General features: G+C 46.5%; 1 protein-coding gene across 4 annotated transcripts in view; it reads left to right on the top strand.

The window, feature by feature from the left end:
• The first annotated feature begins 809 nt into the window (after positions 1-809).
• Positions 810-27,304, top strand: part of LOC100117883 — a 63,147-nt gene continuing 36,652 nt past the window's right edge. For 3 of the 4 annotated variants that reach the window (XM_031922881.1, XM_031922880.1, XM_008209791.3), the window contains exons 1-2: positions 810-1,238; positions 19,274-19,321. The gene's annotated coding sequence lies outside the window, so the exon portion shown is untranslated. Of the gene's footprint in view, positions 1,239-19,273; positions 19,331-27,304 lie in introns of all 4 variants that reach the window. The other variant, XM_031922879.1, reaches the window with a different exon arrangement.

The raw sequence follows: 27,304 nt of genomic DNA, 5'->3' as shown, positions 1-27,304 counted from the left end.
ATATCCACGCGGGCACAAGTCGTTCACGCGAGCAATAAAAAACGTCAAAGCAATTAGACAATCGACAAAAGAGCGAGAGAAAACGCGCACGCACCAACCGTAATGTCGAGACAAAGCGAGGGAGAGAAAAAAACAGCCGAGAGAGAAAGAGAAAGTTTGACCTTAGCGTCAGAGAGAGAGAGAGAGAGAGAGAGAGAGAGAGAGAGAGAGAGAGAGAGAGAGAGAGAGAGAGAGAGAGAGAGAGAGAGAGAGAGAGAGGAGTAAACATATGTGACAAGTGCGACGCTTCCGGTGTGCGGTTACGGTGCCGCTACTGCACAGAAGCTATAGAGACTTCCACTAGCTATAGTTCTAGGTAGTGGCAGTACAGAGGAAGACACCGAGAGGGAAACAACGGCCGAAAGAGAGCGGGCGGGTATCTCGGAATTAAGGGCGCGAAAAAAGGAAGCAGCGCCGGGCGACATTGCGTGTTGTTGGCTGTTGCGCGCGCGTGGCGATAGAAAAGAAAAGGAGCTGCTCTCTCTCTCTCTCTCTCTCTGCACAAGGGAGAGAAAAAAGTGAGCGGCCGCCGCGCGGCGAAGGGCTTTCCGCGAAAGAAGGAGAGAGAGAGAGGGAATAAGCCGCAGCGGCAGCAGCCGGGGATGCTATACTGCGAATTCCCTCTCTCTCTCACTCTTTGTGGCCATCTATCTCCGTCTCGCTCTCCGCACGCGCGGAACACACGGAGAGCGCGCGAGCGAGCGAGAGAGAGAGAGAGAGAGAGAGCGAGAGAGAGAGAGAGAAAGGGAAGAGAGCGCGCGCGACGCCGCGAGTGAAACCTTCAGTCGTGCGACTGCTCTCGCTCCGGTCAGTAGTCGATCGAGCTGCTCTGATTTTATCCCCGTTTCACGTGTGCGCGCCGCCGGCTCTCTCCTCTTCTATACTTAAACTCCGTTTCTAAATCTCGCGCGCAGCGTGACAGTGTTCTCTTTTCTCTCGTCGTGTGTCCTCGCTGCGTGCGGCGCCTTTGAAATTTTTTTGTTCCTCACTTCTCGTCAACGACTCACCCACCGGCGATTCTTGTCATAAGGTGCATCATCGTCGTCGACGTCGACGTCGCCGACAAGAGCGATGCAGAGACCGAGGACAGCAGCCCAGCGTCGTCGCGGGACGCCGCTTCTCCTCGCGTCGTTCCACTGATTCGCCGTTGCCGCACACGGATCACTTCTTGGACTGTCTCTGCGGCGCGAGGAAAAAAAGTAAGATTACCTTTTCGAGCTTCTCAATCGCCGTTCTCGCGCCAACTCCGACGTGTTGTGGCGGCGCGAAGTGTAGAATCCAGAGCTGCGCCGCCGTGTAATAAACGACCTTTTTTCGGATCACTGTGGTCGCGAGAAATTTCGCGAAAGAAAGTCAACGCGCGCCCGCGTCATACTCGACTGTTTTGCCGAATGTAATTCGGCCCGCAAGCGCGCGCGAGAAAAAAGAGAGAACTAGTTTCGCGTCGCCCTGCTTCTTGGAGAGAGAGAGAGAGAGAGAAAACAGCGGTACAACAGGATATATAGACCGTTTTAATATATACGGCTCGTTCGAGCGACTATAAATATACGCACAACTCGCGTTATATACGCTTTAAAGCGGAGAAGAGGTGACGCGGAACGGGGGAGGGATGCTTTATTTACTAATGCGTATTCGAGCTAATTTATCGTAGCCCAGTAGCTCCGTTAACGTCATTAGCGGCCCGCTATATCCACGAGAACGGCGTATAACGAGACTTGAATGCGAAACCTTAGCAGTAGTTTAGACTCTATTTATCGGCGACACTTGCGGCGCACTGAATTATGCGGCATTCTTCACGCGCTGTTACTCGTGTTTTACGCGTATTGTAGAACTTCGCTTCCTATACGAGTGTACTTACAGGCTGCAGCGCGCAAACATTGACCCGCGAACACGTACGGATGTGAGGAAATTCGAGAGCTAATGAGGGGATGACTATTTGTACCAATTAAAGTAACACCGGTATACCGAGGGAGAGAGAGAGAGAGAGAGTGGGAAGCGCTTCCGCTCGATATTCAATCCATTTTCTTCCCGTTGTTTTCGCTTCCTCTCTTGCCCGTTCGACTTCACATCGACTTTTTCATTTAGGGATAGAGAGAGAGGGAGACCCCGACCCTTTTTCATCCCCGCGTTCCGTATCTTGATTTACTTTGCTCTGTTACCCACGTGCAATCAGTTTATAAACTACGTGTTTTACCTCGCTGCTTTACTGTGCTGCATACTAGAGAGCTTTGTTTTTCTTTGAGCTCTATGCGCACGAGGGGTTTTCACTTTCGCCGGGAAAACGTGTCTCGGGGTGTGTACTGGTGCGAACGTCAGAAAAAAAAACGTGTCGACATTTTTCATAATGGAAGCAGTCGAGTAGCTCGCGAGCGAACGATGTACACTTATTAAACCTATCGATGCAGTTCTCGGTTATAGTTCGCTCGCGCGTTTGATTGAACGTCGATATCAAATCAAAAGGGCAGTGTTTTAAATGACGTTCATTCCTCGTTAATTTAATTTCGCCGTAGCTAAGATTGATCGCAAGCATTTGCATACATTTCGCGTTTTATTTTCTTCTATTAAAATCCATTCGATATCATTTTCGTTGATTTGATTTTCCAGCAAATATCGACAAGATTTTTTGCAAGTATTGCGAGTTTATTCGAAATAAATTAATGCGTCACTGCAAACCGATGAGATCAATCATTTTAATTGTGTTTTGGAATATTACAAAGAACACGGAAAAATTATGCAGATTGTCGGAAAGTAAATTTGTTTTTCATAAACCCGGATGAAACGCGCGGGAAAATGAACAAATATCAACCGCAATCAAAATTAGCAGGGACAGAGCGAAAACTTGTTGAAGCCTAATTGGATGCCGCTCTCTTCAAATTCGAGAAGAAGTTGAAACACAGTAATGCGACGAAAATTATTTTATTCGGCCCGAACAAACTTTGCAAATCAAACAAGCATTTTCCGAGAGGGGGTATACGCATTCCTATATAGGGGTCGTTTTTTTCCGGGAAATTAAAAGTTTCTCGGCGCTTTCTCGCACGAGAGGTAATCGTTAAATTTTATAAAGCGTCGAAGGTGGCATTTTACAAACGAGCTTGCTGAATACACCGTCCAAACTTTCAGCCCTTCAATTAATTAAAATTGCCAAAGTTTTGCAACGCGAGCGGGCCGGCCAGTGCGGCGTATCAGTAAAAGTCGCTCGTCGATGCCCGACGAGAGTAAACGCGCTTAAATCGAACGATAACGAGAGTAGGCAATACCTATTCAGCTCAAAGACGCGATGTGGTTCCTTTCCGATTCAAAAGTCGACCTTGTTTACCGAGTCGCGCTGAAAAGAGGACGGATACAAATAAGGAGTTTTTTTATAAAGCAGCGGCACGAAAAACTTGAAACAAAAGAGATTCTTTTTCACTCGATGAAATATAAAATATCCGACAGTTTTTCATGTGATAAAAGAAAAAAAAACTGTTAACGTAATATGAATGTTCGTATATTGGACATAATGAAACGTTGGAATTAACGATGTCGTGTAATCAAGTCATCTCGAATGATCAAGTCCCCCTTTATAGGATATAACATCGAGCTTATGAGGGAAATATAAAAACACGCGTTATACATCATAAATAAGGTTATAAAACGATAATCGCACGATGCGCTAATAGCAGCATCCGTCGAGCGAAATTGAAATGCTTCAACTCTATAGGGTATTCTTGCATATAGATCTCGCTATAAATAAAATAATAATTTGATCGGTTAATATTTTTATAATACGTCTTTTAATTAAGCACACTTTAAAACCTGCAGGTTCGTTGCATTCATAACGAAGGCGCATTGAAACACAAATTGAAATTTATTCCGATGCGAGTTTAGGGGGCAACATAAAATATTAACACATCGTTAAAGTTTTCTATTGTAATTTGCTTCATTGCCTCGTTAAATGTTATTCTCACCACGATCTAAATTGAATTTTTGAGAAATCCTTGCCGGGTGAAAAAAATTCCAGTCACGTAGCATAGACTGTCTGGAAGCGTAATTTTACACACGCGTAATACTGGTTGAGTGACCTTTATATCCCTACGGTCTGCTTGGCTAGTGAAATACATTTTAAAGTTTGACTGCGTCGATGCAGCAAAACATCAAGTAATTGAAAATGCAAAAGTTTCTGCTGAAAGTACTTCGACGATTGATATACTAGTGGGCTACGACTGCGTCGCAATCCTAATAACTTTTACTTTTAGCATTATAATGTGGCAATAGTATACTTTGGGATATGTATTTTTGAAAAGAGGATACATTAAAAAAGCTATAAAAATGCGTGTGACATTCGATCTAAATTGAGAATTATATCCAATATCATATAACTATCGCCTGATTGATGAAAGCACACGCTCAATTTGAAAAAAAAAATCGAATTTGAATTTTCCATAGCTTTAGCTATGCACTTATGAATCCGTTCGAGATCGTACCTATCCGGACAATTTTTTTCGCTTCATTAGATTATCCTGCACATGGGGAAATTCGTGGAATGCGATCGAATGGTCAGCGCACTTTTTTAATTTGACATTTTGATATAGATGTATATATTTTATCTTTAAAAACAAAAACCTGTAAGTTAAACCTATAATCCGATGTACACTTTGATTGGAAAATATTACATACATTTTTATAAAACATAATATCTCATAAAAAAGAAGAAGTGGCCATATCTGCTCGCCAAATTTCGCTCACGAGGTCGAGGATGAGAGAAAAGTGCGAAGAATAAAGTAATTAAATTTGAATAATCCGAGCTTCCGTCGATGATTGCGGGCGAAAAATGTATAGCACGAGGGGGGAAAAGAATAGTCACAAAAAAGAAAAGTGAGAAGGGGCACATAGTCGAGCGTGGAAAGAAAGCTGGGAAAATCGCTGAGTCTGTGCGATAAAAGCGAGGGTCGTGTCATTTTTGTCTCGGTGGCCCTGTTGCTACGAAAATTTATTCAAAATCCCTTCCTACGATTCTCTTGCTTTCCAGTAGAGCGAGAGAGAGAGAGAGAGAGAGAGAGAGAGAGAGAGAGAGAGAGAGAGAGAGAGAGAGAGAGCGTAGCAAGATGGCTTGCAAAGGCAGAAGGCCGTTTTCCGCGTCTCGAGCATTCACAGCGCTCGGCTGTTTTTATAGACAATGGGCCGAGAAGAGAGGAGAGCAGCCAACCTATGCGATATGCATTTAAACTTTTCGAGTATAACTCTGCGTGACTCCCTCCCTCTCGTATAAGCGTGTGTGTGTGTGTGTGTGCGGCGCTGCTGCGCCGGAGAGAGAACTTTCAGCTAAATTGGCGCTATGCTTTCGATCCTTATTTTCCGGGCAAAAGTCATTTGTAAACAAAGCTTACGATTTTCTCTCCGGATCTTCCAGACGATTCTTGCAGTAACGGCGTGAGCGTTTCGCTTTGCTGGCCTGGTTTTACTTCTGAGAAATTCAACTGTTTTGAAATAATCTCGCGATTCAATTTTAAATAATTTCGGGATAAAGAAAACTTCTCCGATTTTATAAAACCTCTCTCCAACCGAGTTGTCTCAGCTGCGTGAATTATTACCTCACGCTTAAAGAACATCGCGGGGCTGACCATAAAGTCCGATTCTTCATCTCGGTGAAAAAATTACGCGATTCCAGAAAAGAAATAGCGCCCGAAGCGAGCGAAGCTCTCCTGGAAAAACTTGGCGAGTGAAAGAAGGTGGTTACTTTAAAATTTCCCTCGTTCACGAAGGACCTCTCAATCCTTCTACTAATAGAACCCGAATGATTCACTTTCAAAGATCCCTCAAGAGAGAGAGAGAGAGAGAAAAAAAGAGAAGTAAGCTATATAAGTTACGCCGTTGGGAAAAAATTTCGTCAAGCAGCTGCAGCAGCGTAAAAGACAAAAGGTATTCAACTACTGTGGTAGGCAACGCTACTGTGTTATACTATACGTATAGATACCTGCTGAGGCTTTCGCACGATGCTTTTCGAAGAATATTCAACTTTCTTGTGTTTTAAGATGAAAAAGTTTGAAGAGCCTCCTCTCTCTCTCTCTCTACTTACCGCGCTCTCTCGCAAAATTGTATACCCATACACATTTACAATTTTCGCGTGGACTTGGTCGTCGCGCGCTCTATCTCGTCCCGTCGATTCGACCCTTGTCATCGTCTTCGCGAGCGGTGAGCGCAAAAAATAACGGGAAAAAGTTCGCCTTCGATACTCCTCCACTGTATGTGATAAGAGAGATGCGTGCTCAAGTCTAGATAAAGAGGAGAGAACGATAACGCGCCCTCGAAGATATAACGAGGGATACTTATTATAGATTAAACGTCTTCTCCGCGTTTTCGATGGAGCTGTTGCCAGCCTCTGTGATATGCAGCTTGCGCAACACTTGTGTTGATTAAAAAGAAATAAATGCGAGATGCGAAGCTTCTTACCATCAAAATCTGCTTCTCTCTCTCTCTCTCTCTCTAACGCTAATGGCTCGAATATCCCTCTTAGCGAATTTCTCGGTAAATTCTAACGGTATATGTATATAGAGCGACTACTCTCTAGGCGAACTTCCATTAGAAAGAATGACAGTGTGTATATGGCTTATTTTTCTTCGGCTGAAGCTTGACGCTTGCTGAGAGAGAACTTACGGGCTTCGGCATTTGTTTGCAAACTTTGCGATTATGAACTTGCTAACAATTAGTTTTCTCGAAGGCTGCCGCGCTGGAACTGTTGGTTCGCGATTTTTTTCTTCCCCAGCTGCTGCTGCAGCGTAACTTTGCGCTTCGAGAGCTGCTACTGCTACTCTCTGTAAAAGCAAAGAGCTGCGATACGATATCGAAGTGGAATACTCGTGAGATTATAACTTAACGAGATGGGTTTTTCCGTTAGAAAAAAAATATCGTTGGAAAATACATTAGCCACCGTGAGGGAATTAACTCGTTCATTCTCGAATCTCGCGCTCGACTCCGTAAATTATACCCTCTATATATTTATAGACGTACGGCTCGCGCTCTATACAAAGCAAAGCACGTGTCAGCCTCTCAAAAGCCCTGTACACGCGTAAGAGCTTTACTCTACTATAACTCTTTTGCCGCGCGCAAAAGATGATGAAAATCAGCGCCGATACGCTGGCTCAGCGCCTATATAGACTAGCATTATTCATGAGAGCTGCTGCTGCTGCTGCTGCTGCGCGAGGAGAGACGTAAAAGTGCACTGGCCGCGACAACCTGTAATTAAATATCCCTGTTGCTCATAAATATTTTACCACGCGACACACGACGGAAAATTCAATCGACGCGTCTTCAAAGCCAAGATAAACATCAGAGACGCGGGTATACGTATGCTGCCGCAAAGGGAGAAGGTAAGGACGCGCGGGAAAAGAGATGATAAAAGAGGGTTTCTGGCGTTCGATTGGCACGTGGCCTCTGCAGCAGTAGTAGAGAGAGGTTGAGAGCACCAACAGCGAGTCTGAACAAACGTATATAATACTAGGCGTTCTCTATGGGGGTTATATAAGTTATATTGCTCGGCTGGAATTAGACAGCTCTCCGAAGCTAAAATGCCTGGAATATTCGCACGCGAGAGAGATGAGCTCTGGCGGAGCGAGCAAGAGAGAGACTTATTTAAATTACTCGATTTATTCGGAGCATGCGAATAACTGGAAGCGATGAGGAATAACGACGTCGTCGCAGTCTCTGGCTTCATTTCCGGCCGTGTGGATTTAATGAATTCCAAGCGCGCGCTCGCGCTTCTATAATCGAGTCTTCGTCGTCGGATTGACGCGGAAAAAATGTCGCGCGCTCGTCTGGCCGGAGCGAGGAGCTAACCACTGATTGTATAAGCTGGGCTTGCGACAACAAAAATTCGAGGCAGCGCGTGTAAACATCGAGGTATAGCGGAGAAACAGAAGAGCCATTGCGCAGGGAGAGGGCGAAAAAAGCAATGCGACGTACAGAGAGAGAGAGAGAGAGAAAGATACGCAGCTGTCTCTCTTATTTCAGCTGCAAACCGTGTGTCCAGCGGAGGCAGAGCAGCGTTATATTTTCAAACGTCGAAAGCTGCGCTTTGGCGCTCTTCCAGTTTTCTCTCTCTCGGCTGTCCGCCGCGCCGGTCTGAGCGACGAGCCTATATGCGCCGTCACGTATAGACGCGAGAGCTTCTCTCTCTCTCCCTTCGCGACCACGTGCGCGTATCGTCTTACGAAACTCGCATCCCCTCTCTCTCTCTCTCTCTCTCTCTCTCTCTGCGGCAGCAGTCCTTCGCCCCTTCCCCCTGTGTACACACAGGAGGCTGTGCGGTGTCTGTGCGTACGTATGCACCTGCAGCAGCGATGTACATCGGCGAATCGCCGTCGCATCCCCCGGAGCGTCTGCGCGTCGGTTTCAAGCCGAGCTGTATATACACTTGTCCCCCCGGACTCTCCTCTCTGTGCTGCAGCAGCAGCCGGGTGTAAACTATATACACGTCGCCGGCTTGACGAGAGACCTAATCGAAGCGAGTTTCTCTCTCCCCAGCCTGATTTCCCACGTCTGCGTTGCTCTGGGCACCGGACAGCGTCGTAAGCATATGCGGCCTGCGCTGGCCTTTGATTCTCCGCGCTTATTTGTATTGTTGCAGTAGAAACAGACGTGTACCGCGAGACACCGCTCGTTAGAGGCTCGGAATTGCTCGTAATTTCTTCGAAAAAAAGTTTATAGCTATGACTGGCCCTTTCTGGGATATATAACAGGTGGCTCCCGAGCGCGAAAATTTTCCCCGTAGCTTACTACTACATGTATACCAGGCGGGATCACACTTGATTAGCGCGATCGAATTTTCAGGGAGCGACGTCCTCCGGCCAACGACGACGAGGCGCGGGAAATTAAAAATTCCTCTCGCTCGCAAAGAAGGGAGAGAGGCGAGAAATTAAGGACCCCTACTCTATATGGATATAATGCGCCTCTCGGCTTCTGCCCGCGAAATCCCTCGACGCTGGCGCGCACGAGGGCTGAACTACTATACGGGCGCCTTCATTTTTCCGATTCATTTTTCGTATCCTCTTCTACATAATTAGAAAATTTTTTGCAACGTAAACTTCTTCCCCTGTATATAAAGTTGGCTGATTTATTCGCGGCGCGTATAAACGTATCTGCCCCCAGGACGTGTGCGTATACGTATGCGAACGTACAAAAGCGGTGACGCAAGATTCTTTTCATGCGTTAAGTATAATATTTCTTACGTCACCGTTTTTAGATGACTTTTGCAAGTCGAACACAAACATTCTCGCTTCAGTTACACAGAGTTAAATCGTCGAAAATGTATTTTCAATTTCATCGCATAAGCGCTGGTGCAAAAATCTGCGAAAAAGAGAGAGACGGAGAGCCACGTCAATAAGGAACAAACTAATTGATCGAGTCGATGTAGAAGTACACTGCTCTCTCACTCTCTCGGCTCTCCGAGAGCATGTCCTTTCTCTTGGTCGACCTAGTTTTACGAGTAGTTAAGGCTATTGAAAAGAAGTAAGAAGGAATACTTCGCGAGCGTTTTTTTGTAATCCAACTAGAAAATTTAATAATATCAGCTTTCCTCCTCTCCGTCGACGACGACGACGGCGAGATATATAGCTGCCTTAGCACTCGATGCGGCGAAATATCCGGTGTCGCGCAGAAAGTGGCGCGAGAGCGCTTGCACTTAATCCTAAAAACACCGGATACAGACAGATCCCGCGCAATAATTCTAGCCGCGAGGCACTTTTATATAATAAATCTCATCGCGTACGTCATCTCCGAATTCTCGTCAAGACCCGCTCGGGCGAGATTACACTTACACTTGAGGCGCGACGGTGGCGTCCATCCGGAAAATGGAGGGAAAAAATCTAGAGTAATAACACACAGCGCGTTGCGATGTTTGATTTTCGATCCACATTTGGACGCCTCTCACATGATCCTCTCGACGGCGGGCGGCCTAAAAAGAGAGCGCACCGAGCGGAGCAGCATCCTTCGTGAAAAATTTTCGTCGGAGCTCGCGAGCGGAGAGCAAAAAAATTGGACGCTCGAGGCGGTGTAAGCGGCGGTGGCGGCGGCTCATGGGAAAACGAATCCGCGCCCGGGGCGAAATTGCATAGGCAGCCGAGTTCTCTCTCTCTCTCTCTCTCTCTCTTGCGGCGAGCTGCCGCCGCTTTTTTTCCAGGCCAATACAAACGAGCGCCGCGTTCGCGCGGACGCCTTAAAAAGTGCTGTAGCGAGAGAGAGAGAGAGAGAGAGAGAGAAAGAGTTCTCTCGTGGCAGCGGCGGCTTATGGATGTATAGGTATAGACCTCGTTGCAATCGATATTTATACGCGTCTTATTGCGATTGTCTATCGCCGGCATAATTGCGCAAGGCTGTGCAGAGCCGAGAGAGGCTTTTACGCGCGCCGTATATAAACTGTCGGGCTGTTTCGTCGTTTTACGCTGGTACATATAGTATAAGTAGTAATGGGATATCGCTCGGCAGTTTGTATAGATATATATATATAGGGGACAGTTTATTCCTCTCTGCAGAGAGAAGGACGAGAGCTGCAGCAGCGAGATATATATAGGCCGTTCGTATATACGAGTCTATACTGTTAATCTTCGCGGTAATGAGTAGTAAAAGAAATCCTCCATCAAAGTTTCATTAAACGCCCCGGCTCGCGCCAGCACGTATACCTATGTCTGAAATAAGAGGATTAAAAGGCCTGCGAGAGAGAGAGAGAGAGAGAGAGAGAGAGAGAGAGAGAGAGAGACTCGTATAGTTCATCGTGACAGTGGTGGATTGCTCGTGCGGCTTTGTTCAATCACTGGTGACTCGCGGAATTATGTATGATGGATGTGTGGTTGTATCTGGTTATCAAGTTATAGTTTGATTTTTGAGCTTTAATTTTCTAGATCGAGCTGCGTATGGTGGACGATAAAATCACTAGTTCACAACTCTGAATTGAAACTATTTAATTTTTTGCGAGACATGTATAAAACACAGCGAGCGTGAGTTATTATACCTATAGCGCATGTTATGATAATTCCAACGCATTTAATTACATTAGCGCGTAACATCGTTTTCGGCACTGTTTTCATTACCGTATGCTACTTCCTCATTAATAAACCTTGGTCGAAAAACTCGACGACTTTTTCAATTAGATTTTAATGATATATATCTTCACAGAAATTATAAAAAAAGAAAAACTTTTCACGCGCGCCCGAACAGACAATTTCCCGACTAATGGAATATTTCGCAATTAAAAAAATCTCTAATATTCCGTCCTCGAAGAAGAAACTTGCGCTAATCCGCGCCGCAGCACAATCGACTGAAGAACGACTTTCATTATTTTCCATAGCTAATAGCTTATTATAAACTTCACGACGAAATTCGAACTTCTCATTATGCAAGCTTCTCTCCAACTCGCCTCTTAATTAAACTGCAGCAATCTCGAAAGAAAAAACAAAGACAAAAAAAAATGCAAAATCAATACTCGTCACGCCATGTATATAGCAAGGCAAGCGACGTCGTTCGTTTTCCTTCCCACGTTGTCGTCACGCACGCGGCTCTCCTCGAAGAGTCAATGTATTCTCGAGTAAGAAGTCGACTACTCCCACGCGCGCGCGCGCGCGATCCGCCGAGATGAAGAGCCCGCGTAATTGGCTGCAAGTGCGTCTGGCGGCGCGTGGGAGGAAATATTCAGCCGTCGAGAGCCGTCTATATACATCAGCGAATCTCTTATAACGCGCGCGCACGTGTCCCTTTGCTTCTCGATTCCGAATCAGCGCACAAACGATTCCGCGCCCGTCACGTCTCGAATCTTTTATGAAGCACCTCTCTCGCGCATGTATAAACACTCGAAGGCGGATGTGTGCGGCGGAGAGGCGATATCGAGCGCGCGCGAGCGGCCCTAAAAGCATCCCCCATGCGAAAATAGTTACACGCCGATCCGATAGCCCAGCAGAGCCCGGGCGATTCTTCTTCGTTTCTGCGTGCGCGTGTGTGTGTGTGTGTGTGTGTGTGTGTGTGGGCTGGTGTGCTATTGACAATGCGACGAGGGATTTTTGCTCTCTCGCGAACGCCGAGCGTATCTTCGTAGAGCCTGCGGCGCGCTTCTGGCGAGCCGTATCGGCCTCTCTGGCTCTAATGGTTTTCTGCAGAGGTGTTTCGACATTTTTGGAAAAGCCAGCGCGACGCTCCAACGGTATAGCCAGCTGCACGCGTTCTTTACGATAATTGTTTTGAGGATCGGCTATCGAACTTTATTTATATGCGTTGTGTGTGTACAGCGCGACTGCGAGAGAGTATCTCAATTTCCTTGTTTGGCTGTCTCGTGCAGCTTTACATGGAAAAAAATCACGCTGAGAATTATTGATTTGAGAAGTGAATCGTCAGTAGGAAAACTGTGTATTTTTTCCATGATTATTTAGAGTACATTGTAAGGTGTAGATGACGATAGTAGGTAAGCTGTGCGGCTACCAGCTCACTCCCTCTCCCAGCGATTATACCAACTCACCCATGGGTGAGTACCCTGGGTACCCCCCCCCCCCCCCCTCTTTTTGCCGGTTCCCTTTGCCAGCCGCGCTCGCGTAATAAAAAGCGTGCTCACGCGTCAAAGTGTGTCATTTCGAGTCGACGAGCAGCAGCGGGTGAGCTTAAAAAATATTACTATTATACACGGTCAGTGGCGCAGCGGCAGCAGTATGAGCGCGAATTCTTCTTCTTCTCCCTCGGCGGCCGTCGGCGGTGAATCTGCGCAGAAAAGGAGCTGCGAGCGGTTTTTCAACTATCCACGCCGCGTACCATTCGCGAAATTGACATCAACAGGGGTGAGCTGCAAGTTTGCGAGTTGTGGATGTTTCTCTATCTCTCGCACTCTTCTTTCGCCCCCCCCCCCCCCCGCCCTTGTTTTCCCAAGCGACGACCGCAACACGCGTCAGCTTTCTCGTTTACTTTCAGCAGCGCGATGCGGCGGCTGCTACGCTACATCCGAAAATAGGTCGGGACAATTATCGAATGCGCGCCGCGCAGCATCAGCGGTGTAGCGCGACGACAATGCAAATTATGGAAATGCGCGCGAACGCGTCCCGCTGGAGGCTGCATGACGGCGGGACGATGCAGCGTCAAACCCGTGCGGTGGTGCTGGACCCTTTGCAGAGGTGTTTGTACTGACTTTCGATCTGTTCGTATTGTTGTTGTTGTTGTTGTTGTTGTTGTTCGTTATTGTCGCTTGCCCTCGCAGCAGGTGTCTTGCTGGATGGGGAAGAGGGTATACACGGAGTTGTTGATTTCAATATTTTTATAAATTTTATAAATTTTCTTGTAACTGCGAGAACCTTTTTTTTATTTAAAAATAAAATATAGTCACGAAATCATGTTCAGCTGAAGCAAAACATGGCACTACTGCTACTACTATACAGAGACAAATATGCTTCTCCGGCAAGTTGATTTCCGACGCATAAAAATGGCGAAGCTATCCTTGAGACTTTTCTTTTATTCATGCCGCTGATGAGAGAAGTTGCGCACCTTATTCTTGCAGCTACGAAATAATGCACGGCAAGAGAGACGGCTCTCGGAGTGCGTGTTTCTAGCTTTCATTAATTTTCGAAAAATAATGGGATCCACCTCATTTATCGCTCCCTGCACTACACGTCTGGCTGATGAGGATTTATTTTCACTGATGAAAAAGAAAACACATATTATGGATCATGTGTGCAGCTTATTAAATACGATAACGATGCTGGTTCTTCAATTTTTCCATCTCCGCATTACACATTAATCGGCTTATTTTCGAGCAACTTTACAGCCGATCGATAAATTTCGACAGTCCTGCATTGAATACTGGGAAATCTGAAAAATCCAGCACTTATCATCAATAATTGATGAAAACGAGCCAGTCGCCCGACTAATTAATGAAAACACCGCGCGCTCGCGCTCGAACTTGTATACTATACGGCCGTACACGGTATAAATATCTGCAGCGTTGCTGTATGCAGATGAGGCAGAGGGAGAGGGAACTCGAAGTTGAGCTTATTTGAAGTTCAATAACATTAGCGTAGATTAACCGAGTAAAATTGAATGCTCTCTACAGGCGTCCGCTGCAGTAGCATAGCGCGAGTTGTATGCATCGATGAATAATAAAATTATTAAAATTACGTCGAGAGCCAGCAGCGGAGGCGCGAGAGTGAAAAAGTTTCCAAAGCCCGACACGCGTAATTCGCGTGGTTTAGCACTTTTGCCGCCGCCGCAAGTTTCTACTTAATCCAGAGCAGGCTAGGAGATGAAATTTAATTATCAGAAACCGCGCGCTCGCGCTGGAAGTTTGCTATAGGCGTATAAGCCGCCATATAACCGTTGAGCATCGTCTCTTCAGCGTTAGAGTCGACTCGTAAACGCGCATCAGTGCAGTCCAGCGAAACGTGTGTGTAGTTTGAGTTTTTTAAACGAAAATTTAACCATAATTCGCTTTTTCAGCCCTGGAAACAACGAAATTTCAGAGCCGACGGTAATACAGTGTCAGTAATACGTTGAACCGAAACCGCGCTGTCGTATAACTTTGCGCGATATCGCTGTTAAGCGGGTGACGGCTTGGTATCAAGTGCACCTACACGAGCATTGCTAGTTGTTCCACACGCCGCAAATACTATACAGGCTACATTTACACATCGAACGCTTGTTGTTGGGCTCTCGTTGATGAAAATGTGATCAAACTCTAGTGGTCATATTCCGAAGAGCTGAAATTTCGATCGCGCGGTGTTGTAATAAAAAAAATTGCTCCAAGCGGAGAGAATTCACCGGTCCGCGCGCAATCGATACACGCGACGACGACGACGCGTATCAGAGGGAGAGAGCAGCTCTCTTTCTGGCATCGGCTGCTTTTTTTTCTCGCTGCTGCACGGCGGCGCTGAGATGTTCTTTCTTCCGCTTTTTTCGGACTGGCGCGCGCGGAAAGGACGAGGAGAGATCTCTAGGGACGGATATGTAGGCTAGCAGAAGAGTGGAATATATCGCGACGAGCCTTTGGGGCATGCCTTCATTCGTTCGCTGAGCGGACCCTTGGCAGACGTAACGGACACACACATACAGTGGCGGCTGCAGAGCTAACGTCTATATAAGTGTAGCGAACGGAGCGCCGGCCGCGGGGATATTGATTTCGAATGAGGCCGAATTAAAATTTCATTCTTATCAGTGTCCCCGCAGCCTCGTTCTTTTCTCTCGACTTTTCTCTCTCCTCTCTCTCTCTCTCTCTCTCTTCGCTTTGGCCCCCTTTCCGCGGGCAGCCTTTCATTATACGCGATTCTTCCTTTCAATTGGGAATGCTTATTGCTCTATACCCGATTTTCGCCGTAGGCGCACTCTCCTCTTCGTCATATGTATAATATAGAGGCTTACGCGTTGCAGTTGCGAGCTTCCGTCTCTTTTATTTGACCGTATGCGCGCGGAGGATCGAGATTTAATCAATGTTGCACGTGTCCCTGTACTGAAAATTGCCACACGACTGTACGATTCCGCTAATCTCGCTCGGCAATTCCGCGAGAGTTTTCAGATTAATTAAACGCGTCGACGTCATGGGTTGGCTCGCAGTTGTTTTTACCGCCCGTCCTCAACGCTGCTGCGCAGAGAGTAAATATGCTCAGACCTCGTATACGATATAGAATCGCGAATTTATTTTAAATTATTTTTTACTCGTATTTTTTTGTCGGTGTATCCGTTCGCTTGCTCGGGTATAATGATTGTAATTAACTTTTTTTTTATATTTTTCAAGTTCGCGGAAATTAACTTGATGAAAGCCTTTAACAACAATTTTCGATGAAATATGAAGAGAGTATTCGACGTACGTCATTTTATCGTTACAGCACAATCCACAGCATGGAAAAATCATAACGGACATTCGAAATTCACAATAATTCATAGCTCTCCTAATTAATTTCAATAATCATCAGTTATTATATTCCGAAAGTTGCAAGACAAAATTCAAGCATCCAGACTTTTCGAACATTCTCTTACAGTACATTATCAATGAGCAGAATGGTAGGTCAACCGTCATTAATAATCTCGTAGTCAATAATACATTACAACGTCAATCATAACCTACTGCCACGTAATTTAAATCAGTCCTAATAAATAAATAACTAGCCAGTAGGATTAGTTTAGATATTCAGATAAAACTCTCGATTAATCCAAAATTAACGCAGCGAGCGACCCTTGGGGCTTAATTTCCAAGCTCCAACCTGTATATCACAACAACACTGCTCAATCTAAAGAAGCGTACTTTGCCATTAATCCCAAGTTTACCAAGCCTTTCAGTCTCGCTTAACTATACCTCGGTAAAGTTCGTTTCCATACACACACCATATCGCACGCCGCACAACGAAGCATCTGAAAAAATAAACAACAAGATATAGTGTAATACAACAACTCGTACAGTGCCGCGCGAAGCCCGGTATAATTACACCGACAGATCGAGCCGTCGAACTTTTTCCAATAATTCCGTTGTTTTCAAACCCCCGAGAGCAGCGCAGGCAATTAACTATCGCGAAAAAAGCAGCCAACGCGTGATCGGCTTAGGCGCGTAATAATTGTCGTACGAGAGAGTGGTAGGGAGAATTATAAAGGATCCATAAACACACAACAACACATCGCGAGCGATTTCAATTCGGCCAGGCGTGCGTTAATTACATTTTTGCCCGGCCGCATGGAATACGAGGGGGCGCTGCTCTCGCTTTCATAATTCTACATATCCGCGCGCAAGCTTCGGCTCATATGCAGGTGGGCGGATGCACGCACGGCCGAAAACATAATGCGCGCGGCGCAGGCTACTATATAGGTACAGACAGCGGAGCGGAGCGTGATTACGCTCGGTCGCATATGTGGCGCGAATAATGGAAAGCTCTGCTGGCGGGAAAAATGAAAACGTTGCTGTGTATTTTTTTTTCTAGCTAAAAGATGCTAATTCATTTCAATTTTAGCTTCCGGAAAATTTAGGGCAGTCGTACACACGCAGAAAGTTTCCCTTAGCATCCCTCGCAAAACAGCACTATATGTATAAACAAAAGACGTTATTGCGTGCCGCCATCAAGTATCATACAAATGCGCTGTATTTTTCACTGCCAATTACGGCAGCTGCAGCAGCCGAGAAAGGCGCGCGTACCTCGCGGCGTCCCGGCAAAATAACACACTAGCGACGCATTTCGGCTAAAGGTCTCTCTCTCTCTCTCTCTCTCGGACGATGTGTTTACGTCGATTTTTTATGCGCAGCTCGCCGAGAGATGCAATTTCCTTATACGACAATAACCTCGCGCTGCTGCAACGCATAACTCCTGCATTTCGCAATCCTTCGCGCAGTAACAGAGGGGCCTTACATAACTGCATAAGCTGCTGAGCTTTGCCGACTGCTGAATTGCTTGGAATATGCTCGGACATGTCCGGCGGAGTGTTTTCCAAGTAAAATGAGAAGGAGAAAGAGAGGTAGCCCGCGCTAATCCGTTGATTAGTATTTCAGAGTATAAGCTTGCCGGCACTCGCGCATACGCACAGGGGCTCGCGCGTCCGCAGGCGCACAATAGAATGCATAAGAGAACAGATTATAATCAAGGTCGCCGCTCCTCGGCATAACCCCCCTGTATATGTACATATACGCATACACTGCTCTACCGCTGCATCGTAGGTTATGCGTATGTATATATATCTTTGCCCCCGAGAGCTAGGCGGGGGAGAGAAAGAAAAAAGACGGGGATTTGCATGATAATATTTGCGTCCCCTGCTGCTTATGTATATCAGCTGTAATTCGGAATTTACGCGGCAAGTTGCGAGTATGTAAGATACAGGTGTATACACCGACTGACGGGCCGCAGCAGCAGCGGCGAAAAACGAGTTCCGGCCGCCGCTCCGAAAACGCTTTCTCCCTCGGCCGCTTCATTATGGTAATTAAATAGGCGAAAGTTGATTCAGCGAGTAGCCAGCCCCAGCTATACATGTATACATATAGCACAGGGGGTTAACGAGTGGCCCCTTTTAAAAGAGAGATCGAAGGAGAGTATACTGCCCGGCTGAAAATGAATGCTCGAGTGCAGGAAAGAGTAGAATAGAAGAAGAAGGGTGAATCGAAAGCAGCGGTATACATATAGCGTTTCTCTCGGCTTGAGTGCGTTCGTGCGCCTGCCTCGTTACTCAGTCGGCTCGCGCGCCGCGCGCATTTAGCCCCCGTGTCCGCGCAAATGCTCTTAGCTCGCGGGGATCGCTCCCCCTCTTCTTCCCCCTGAGGCTTCCACTATCTCCTCCCGCGCACACAAAGAGGAAACGCCTCTCTCCCTGAGCTCCTAAACTAGCTACAATACCCATTTTCGCGGCGACGCGTGTATCGGCCGAAAAAATCAAATCGGCTCGGGAAGAAGATTGGCCTTTCCGCTACTGCTTTTCACCGAGAGGATAATGCAGTCGCGACAATGCGGACCTTAAAATATATCGCCGGCGAGAAGAGAGAGAGAGAGAGAGAGAGAGAGAGAGAGAGAGAGAGAGAGAGAGAGAGAGAGAGAGACGTTGACGTGCGCGAAATAAAGTAGCGGCGGACCTTTAATCTTTTTTCTCCTCTGCACCGTCTTCTCTAAAGACGACGACTGCTGCTGCTACTGCTCTGTATATATATGGCTTACTCGACGACTTTAGGCGACTTTCACGGTTACTCAACTCGCGAAAACTATTTTAACGGAAGAAAAGAGCACACGGATGAAGTTTCGCCCCGCATTTCGAGCGTGTTTTTATTTTTCTTTCCGCGACTGGAGAGAGAGAGAGAGAGAGAGAGAGAGAGAGAGTTTTATGATGATCGCTGAAAAATGAAGATTCGTCGCGGCTTTCCAAACTCCCGTCCCTTTTGCCGCGTTTCATTACGCGAGAGCGATCTCCGTCGTCCGCTCTGCTGCGATTTTTCTACCTACAAGTTTTTTGTTTCTTCGTAAATACCGTCCATCGCGCGATTTATTCGACGCATCGACTTTTGTCTTAACGAGCGTGATAAAGTCGCGCGACAGGGGGTCCGGCAAACATCATCGCGATCATCCTACGAGCAGCGCAGGTAATGCGCGTTAATTGGGTTGAGAATTTATTGATTGGCCGCGTATTTCCAGCGTTTCGTCGTTAATTTTAATAACCTTCCACACTCCGCGATGGATTCGTATTTCTGGATTAATTATCCGCTAGAATAATTCGAAGAGTTTATTCCTTCGCTATAATATAATTAGGTGTGTTAATTTTCATTATTTTTTGTTTCTCGTTACAGAAGCAGCTGAAACCGTCATCGTCCCACCAGTAACGCCTTATCACGCAGGTAAGACAGGTAACCACAAGCATAAACGTACAACAAATACCATCGCGCAGAGACAAACTTGATATTACTTTCTGATACTCCGCTCGTGTAAACTGGAAAGTGACTTTTTATCGCGGATAATCCGCGGGGGGTAGTTTCCATTTCCGTCGCGCGCGCTGAGCGTGAAAAACCCTATTCATTCAAGTTTTTCAACAAGATTCTTTCTCTCCCTCTCTCACTCGCGCAGCGGATTCCGAACACGTTTCCCGGGAGACATAATCGGCTGAATTACTGCGCGAAATGCAAATCTCGGCCGAGGGCAACTTCGCGGTGTGTTATTGTAAGTTGCGCGGGAATAACCCACTCTCTGCCCTACTGCGGAATGCTCCGAGCAATGGACTGCTCAATCCCGCATCGATAAAACAGCAGCTTAACCGACGATGTTTTGAATGAATATAAACTAGGGGGTAGAACGAGCCGGCATAGCGCGGTCGGTAGACCCCGGTGCAAATAGATCGAGAGAGCGAGAGCTATACGACGCTTAAATATATCAGCCATTATATCTGGAGTTATATATGTATATACATACCGGACGTCGAATTTGCATTCGCTGAGCGAGAGAGAGAGAGAGAGAGAGAGAGAGAGAGAGAGAGAGAGAGAGAGTGTTCAATGGATTCCCTGAATATCCAACTGATCGAAAATTCTATATAACCCAACTCGGCGGCGGCTGGTCGTTGAATGAACAGCTGCTCTATGAATTTCCAATTGCTGATTTCCTAATATTTAGTTAGCCCTTTTTCATCAGAGCCAATATCACGCGCGTATTCGCGCATAGCCAGAGTAATCGCCGTTGCAGTGTGTGAAAGTGACGTATTAATTAGCGCTCAAGTGCCTTGAATAATGGGCTCATTCGATTGCGTTAATCGGTGCGCGTGTGACGAGTGGGTGAACAGATCTTTGTTTGATGGCATCGAAAATTCATGTGCCGTTTCACCTAAAGCACTAATTTGTATTTATCGTTGTATAAGCTTTAATGGTAAGAAAGTCTCGCTTATTTATACAGATTATAGTCGGTGCATACATTTTTACAACAATAACAATTACCGTTTCCTATCGGGTTCTATTTTCATAAGAGAAAAATACCATTACAAGCTTCATCGGGAAATCCAATTTGGCGCCGTTGCCAAACGACGAATCCCGCACTCGCAGACTTTCAAGACGATTGCAAGTCAGTGAAAAGATGCAAAATAAAGCTAAACAGCACGACGAGCATATAGCAACGCCAATACCTTGTAACAAGTTGGTTGTTAACACAGCACTTGCGGGGACGCTGTAATTACTCGAGAGAGCCGATAGCCCCTCTCTCTTCCGATCGAGTTGAGTGGCGAGAAAATGTTGCTCGGTAATTGCGCAATTACCCAGCGCCATATATGCGAGCGTTATATTGCGCATACCATAAGCGCTGCAGAGGGAGTAGTATTAGGTGCGATTATACGAGGGCTCAAAAAGTTCATCCATAATATAATTTAACGATCGCCAGAGCATTCGAATGAGCCGCAGCGTCGAGTAATAAGGAGAGCTTTTGTCCAAACGGCTTTTAATTCCGTTATAAAGCATATACAGAGCGCGTCGCAGCGCAGGGTCAGAGCAGCACCGTCACGACAATGTCGAGTCGTAATAACGCCGCCGTAGCATTGTCTTAATGCCGCGGTCTGCCGGCGCGCGCACGCTGTGTTGCTCCATTATGTTCGTTTTAGTACCGCCGCAGTAGAGGAGTTCATCCCTTATAGTGTTGCGTATAGCCCCCGTGCTTCAATCGCTCGTTGTATTAGGCGCGATTTGGTTTTTTTCTCACTTGTATTAGAAAATATATAACGCGCGGAGTTTGGATGCAAGTGACAGTTAGGAAATGGATTTTCGGGCTCTTCAAAATAGAGAGATGTCCCGCGAGAGCTTAGTGGACATAAAATTAAGGATGAAAGTTTATTGGCAGAGCCGCCGCCGAGAGGAGACACAGAGAGGAAGGTCTGCAATTTCCTGTAGAGACCATTAATACCATGATTTCTGAGCTCTCTCCCGGTGTCTTTTCTTTGAAAGTTTTGAACTTGAGTTGCGATTCAGCGCGGCGTCGTCGTCGTCCTCGTCGTCGTAGCGCGCGATATTAAGGTCGAAACTCTTAGAGCGATTTCTATAACGCTGATATGCCCCTTCGACTTCTCTCTCTCTCTCTCTCTCTCTCTCTCTCTCTCTCTCTCTCTCTCTCTCTCTCTCTCTCTCTCTCTCTCTCTCTCTCTCTCTCTCTGTCGTGTTACTTGGCAACGCCGCCGAGGATCTAGTTAATCAAGTGAACGAGTTGCCCTCTCTCTCTTGACTTTTTCCTTCTTCTCTACTTCCTCTCGCGGCCGTTGCGCGCTTATAATATTTCTCTCTCTCTCTCTCTCACTTTCTGTATAAAAATCGCGCTTCGATCAAAAAGTCATGTAAACCGGCCACAAAGGCGCCGCTGCAGCGCCGACTTCCCATGATAATTCCGAGCTTAAGCGCGCGTGAGGCATAATATAACGTACTCGGGGCATGAATAAGTTATACGCGGTCGTTCTTCTGATATATATTTTTGCGTCTCTCTCTCTCTCTCTCTCTCTATATATATATATATATATATATATATACACCACTGCCTCATGGGGAAGGAAGGGAAGGTGGGGCAAACAAGATTTTCGTTCCTATTTCCGGCTGGAAACGACGACGCAGCTCTCTCTGTTTCTCCGTCTCTGTCTGCTGTGCGGCGGTGGCAGGGTCGATCCGGGTCCGCATCTTTGACGCTGCCGCTGGTCGGGGGTCGTTTTCCGGACGTTTAACAGCGAGCTCTGCACGGCCTCTCGCGCGCACTCATCTTACTCTTCTCTCCTATTTCTCTTTTCCTCTCGCTCTCTCCCGAAACTTTTTGACTCTTCGTCCGGCTCTTCATCTCCGGCCTTTATCTGCTTAAACGAAAGGGATCGTCTTTTAATTCGCGGATTAAAAAACGTATTTAGTATCGCAGGCGCGTTACACTTTAGCGAGCTTTTCGCGCGCCGACAAAAGAGCCGAAAGGTGAAATCCATCAAACCGTCCTCTTTCCCTCTGTATGGGTGCTCGAAAGCTCGTGTCCGTCGCTGAGAGTCAAAGCTGTCGCGTGTTCTCCCGCAGCGGCGGCGGCAGACTGTGTGTGTCCGGGCCGCTGCCTTGCAAACAAAAATCCAATTTCCCATACGCGCAGGCGCTCATTCGTCGGAATAAGCGCCGGCTTGAAAAGGGAAAAAGCGAAGGAAAAACAGAGCGCGGAGGCTTAAACGTATTAAGCTAAACTAATATAATCCGTAGAGCGGACGTACGGGACAATTCTGTATCGCTGCGGCTCTCTCTCTCTCTCTCTCTCTCTCTCTCTCTCTCTCTCTCTCTCTCTCTCTCTCTCTCTCTCTCTCTCTCTATCTATCTCCAAAGCCGTTGCGGCAAAAATTGAAACAAAAAGTATATCTGCTGTATATAGGCACACGTGTGTGCATGGTGGCGAGGGAAAAAAAGAAAATTTGAGAGAGAGAGAGAAGCTTTTTCGCGCTCGGCTAGGAATCAATCGGAAGCGCGGGTAATAAATTCAACATTCGAGTGCAGAAACATTGAAAAATCTCCGAATCCCCTTTTCGTCTCGTCAGCAGCAGCAGGCTCGTTATTTTTTTCGCGCATACCTGCATATCGGAGAGAGAGAGAGAGAGAGAGAGAGAGAGAGAGAGAGAGAGAGAGAGAGAGAGAGAGAGAGAGAGAGCGGGCAGAGACGACGGAGAAAGAAGGATGTGTATGACCGCATTTCATCGCTGTACTGCGCGGAAAAATCGCGAAATTCCGTTTTCTCTCGCTTGGCCCTAAGAGACGCTGCTGCTTTCTCGTCCTCTTTTTCTCCCTTATTTCCCATAGCAGCTTCGGCCCCGTGAGATTAAAGGCCCGTACGTGCACGCAGCCTATACCTATACACATTATCGCGTACACGCGGGGGCGTATGCGTATTATACTCGCGGTGCAGCGTTTTATAGCCATCGCGGCGATAAAGAGAGCGAGACTCAGTGTATAGTAATGAAAGGAAATTGCGCGGCGTATAAAAATTACGCGCCTCCGCTGACATAATTTAATTATCGCTACGAGAGAGAAGGAGAGGAGATTACCGCCGGCGGAACGGTTGGGCGGATTTTATTAGAAAATTCGGTTCGTGCAGGAACGCGGCGCGGAGAGTGTCCGGGGATCCCCCGAGGCGGGCACATACTACAACGTGTCATACAGCCGGCTTTCCTCTTTCTCCCGCTATCTCCGTTTCCCATTTTCTCTCCTCCTTATATCTATATGTGACTCGCCTTCTTCTTGTTTCCGAGCCAACAACCGATGTATGTTTCTGATTCTCCTTCGCGCGACATCATTGCCGTTAATTGATCGGCTCGTTCGGAGAGCTGGGCGGAACTAGAATTTAATATTCCCGGGGAGGGTGCGAAGGAGTTGACCTTAACCCGCGCCTGGAGATCTCGGGAAGAGAGTTTGAGAGGGGGAAAAACACCTAGATCCAAAGTTCCGAGCACCAGCTGAGAGAGCTATATATACACTATACAGGGCCAACAGTCGCGTCATAATGCGTATAACGTACAAGTCGGACAATCGAGAACGAGTCGAGAGAAAGAGCAAAGTGCTTGAACTTGCAGCAAGTTAAATTGAAAATGCCCGATGTTCTCTCTCTCCCTCTCTCTCTCTCTCTCCGGTTTGTTTTTCCTCTTCTCGATCCAGCACAGCCTGCAGGAGTGTTTCGTTAATAAGAAAACTTGAAGGAGCAGTTCGGTATTCTAATTTCAGGCCGAGAGATATCCCTCGCTTGTCACTTCACGCCCGGCCGATCGTTAGCTCCGAAGAGAGAGCATGTGAGCTATATATACATATAGAGCTGTGGGTATTAGTAGAGAGAGGGCGGACATGGATCCGTGAAAGAGAGCCATGGGCTATTTGACGCCGAGGCGGCGGATGGAGTGTGGTGGAGGGAGTAGAATTGCGAATTCCGGCGGCGTTTTCACACACAGCCGGACGTGTGTATACCCGCCGTTGCGGGTTTTGTGTAGGGCTTTCGCTTTCTGCTTTCTTTATTGCCGAGGAATTCGATTTTTCAAGCTCGCTCTGCTCTCTCGTCTAATTGCGCGCTGAGACGACTATATAGAGAGTAAATCGGTCGGCTGTATACAAGACGCTCGACTTTTCATGCTTTTGTTATGTGTACAATAAGCACTTATAGTCCTCTCGTAAAAAACTTTCCCCTTGCATTCAAACGGCTATACTTCACGCTCTGCAGTTCTTCGCTAATAGAGCGAGTCGTATATTCATAACTAGTAAAATATATCTACTTCTTCTCTGCTTATCCTCTCTCAAACGCGCGTATACGGCTCTCGCTCTACTTTTCGAAAAGCGAGCTTTTATCTCCTCCGGTATAATATTCCGATTGGGGATTCATGTGGATATCGACTGTTGAGGTCAACGACGACGTATACCTGTTCTCTCTCTCTCTCTCTCTCTCTCTCTCTCTCTCTCTCTCTCTCTCTCTCTCTCGAGCTGTGTGTGTGTATGTATATCTCCAAGTATACGCGAACGTATAGAAATATTTGTTCGGAAAATACGACCCCGGAGTTGTACACCGCGAAGAGCTCGAATTTTTTTCTCGCCCTGAATATAGCGAAACTTTCGATGCGTGTTTTTTCTTGGAAAATATTTAACTGCCTGTGCGATAGTAGAAAATATAAGGGACGTGAAATTCGAAGCCTCGTCGTCGATGATGAGCATGTAGGTATAGGTGTACACTCGCCGTACAGGGCGGGCTTTTAATCAAAAACTTTTTCGGCGCAGCTGAACCGAGCCAATGAATATGTAAAGCGCGAGCGTTATGAGCTTACAAAATACGTAGAGTATCTCGGGTAGCATCGTGTTTCCCGGCGTGTAAAAGTTCATCTTGCGCTCGTTTCCTCGACCGAAACGAGGAACAATAATATCCGCGCATATGTTATATAAATACAAAGAGTCGGATGCAATCGAGCGACTATTATATGTATATAGTTGCAAGATTCATTATTGTTCAATCTAGACAGCAAGCAAACAAGTTCTCTCTCCCTCTGGTGTTTTATACGTGCGTATATTCGCGCGCTTCGCCATTCCGAAGATAAATATCTCGACAATCTGTCGCGAGTAGAAAGAGAGCGTATACACTCCCGAAACTAATATAGAACCGTCTCCATTGAACTTTCCACGACGAGAGAGAGTCGCGCGCGAGAAAAAGGGGGAAAGAGCGAGAGCTTATCGCGACCCCCGCTTTCGCTCACCCTCTTTTCCCCGAGAATGGTAATCACGAGCGTCTCCGGAAAACACACACACACACATAAGAAGCCTCTATTTTGTTTTCGCGCGCGCGCAAGCTGCTCTCTGTATAAGCGCGTCCGATTCGGTGCGCGATGCCGAGGGGAGAAGGGAAAAAGCTGTGGCTCTCTCTCTCTCTCTCTCTCTCTCTCTCTCACTTTGCCTAGACTTCGAAGCTTCCTCTCGTCGTAGTCGTGTCGAAAACGAAGAGGAAAAATCGAGAGGAATGTAGGTCGTCGTCTGCCGCTGCTGCTGCGAGTACCGCACGTCCTATTCCCATTCGCGTTTTGTCGCTCGAAATCCACGCTGGAGCTTTTGTATCCTCCTCTCTCTCTCTCTCTCTCTCTCTCTCTCTCTCTCTCTCTCTCGCCCGGCTCTCAGCCTCCCTCCGTATCTATATATCTTTCTGCATGTATATCCGCCGTAACGAGACAGTCTCTCCCCTCCTTCCTTCGGTATATAACGTCTAGCACTACAGCGTGCGACTCTGTGTGTAGACGTGTATTTCCACACTCCTTCGAATAGGATCCACGCTGGGCTCAAAACGTGCGTGTCACTGTACTGCTACGGCGGGTTGCGTGTGTGGCGTGGAGGGAATTATATGAGGAAGCTTTGTTTTTAAAAATTGAAGAAACGAATGTTAACTAAAGAAAACTTTCTTGGGAACTTTATTTTATAATTCTTAACTTGTATGAAATTCAATCTCATTTTTCATTAAATTACAGCGCGATCAATGCCCGCATTGTAAAATTCCCATAAGAGGATTAGGATTTTTTTCATTTCCTTACAAAGACCCTATATAGAAATAGTTCTCTATCCAGTGTATGCCTTGAAATTTTTTTGCTGTACAGCCAACAGAACCATAGTAGTTCGCTGCGCTAATTGCAGATGCTCCAATGTTTTAGCCGACCATTATCTATGCTTATTTCCTCTCTCGTCCCTTTCGCCGGGGAGATTTTTTGCCTGCACCATCAGCTGAGCACACGAAAAAGGTTGACGCGCGCGCGGGCTCGAGATAAAATTTTTAATCTACTTGCTCGAATATGTGCGCGCGCCTATAAGGAATGAGGCAAATTACCGAGTTAAACGCCGCGAGCCTGGGGCGGCGGCACTTTTTCATTTGTCCCTTTGTAATTGATCTCTCAATTACTCTCCTCTCTCCGATATCGTGGGCACACAGTTTTTACGGGTTTTTCATTTTTTCCCTTAATTGGGCTTTCGAAAATCCGGAATATAATACCATAAATGCAGCCTACCATAATTGCACAAACTCGTGCGAGCGCATTTTCGTTGCTTTCACCCGCAGTCCTGTCAGCTTTTATCAAGTTACCTTAAAAATTACGCTATGCGTTTACGCAAAATTCATTTAGATGAAAGGTTGAAAGTTTATTTTTAAATACGACCAAACACGATATGCATCCCGTGTTCAAAGCAACGTTTGCTCACAGGCTGTACACTGAGAAAACTAGATATTAAAATTTACCACATATGCAGGAAAAATTATTACATTATATAGTAACGGACGGTTATACTTGCTTTGTATTAAATTTTACTATCATACTGAAATGAATATGATTATTATTATTATTATTGACA

Source organism: Nasonia vitripennis, chromosome 2, assembly GCF_009193385.2.
Source record: "Nasonia vitripennis strain AsymCx chromosome 2, Nvit_psr_1.1, whole genome shotgun sequence".
Classification (NCBI taxonomy): domain Eukaryota; kingdom Metazoa; phylum Arthropoda; class Insecta; order Hymenoptera; family Pteromalidae; genus Nasonia; species Nasonia vitripennis.
This window is presented reverse-complemented; position numbering and strand designations above follow the sequence as displayed.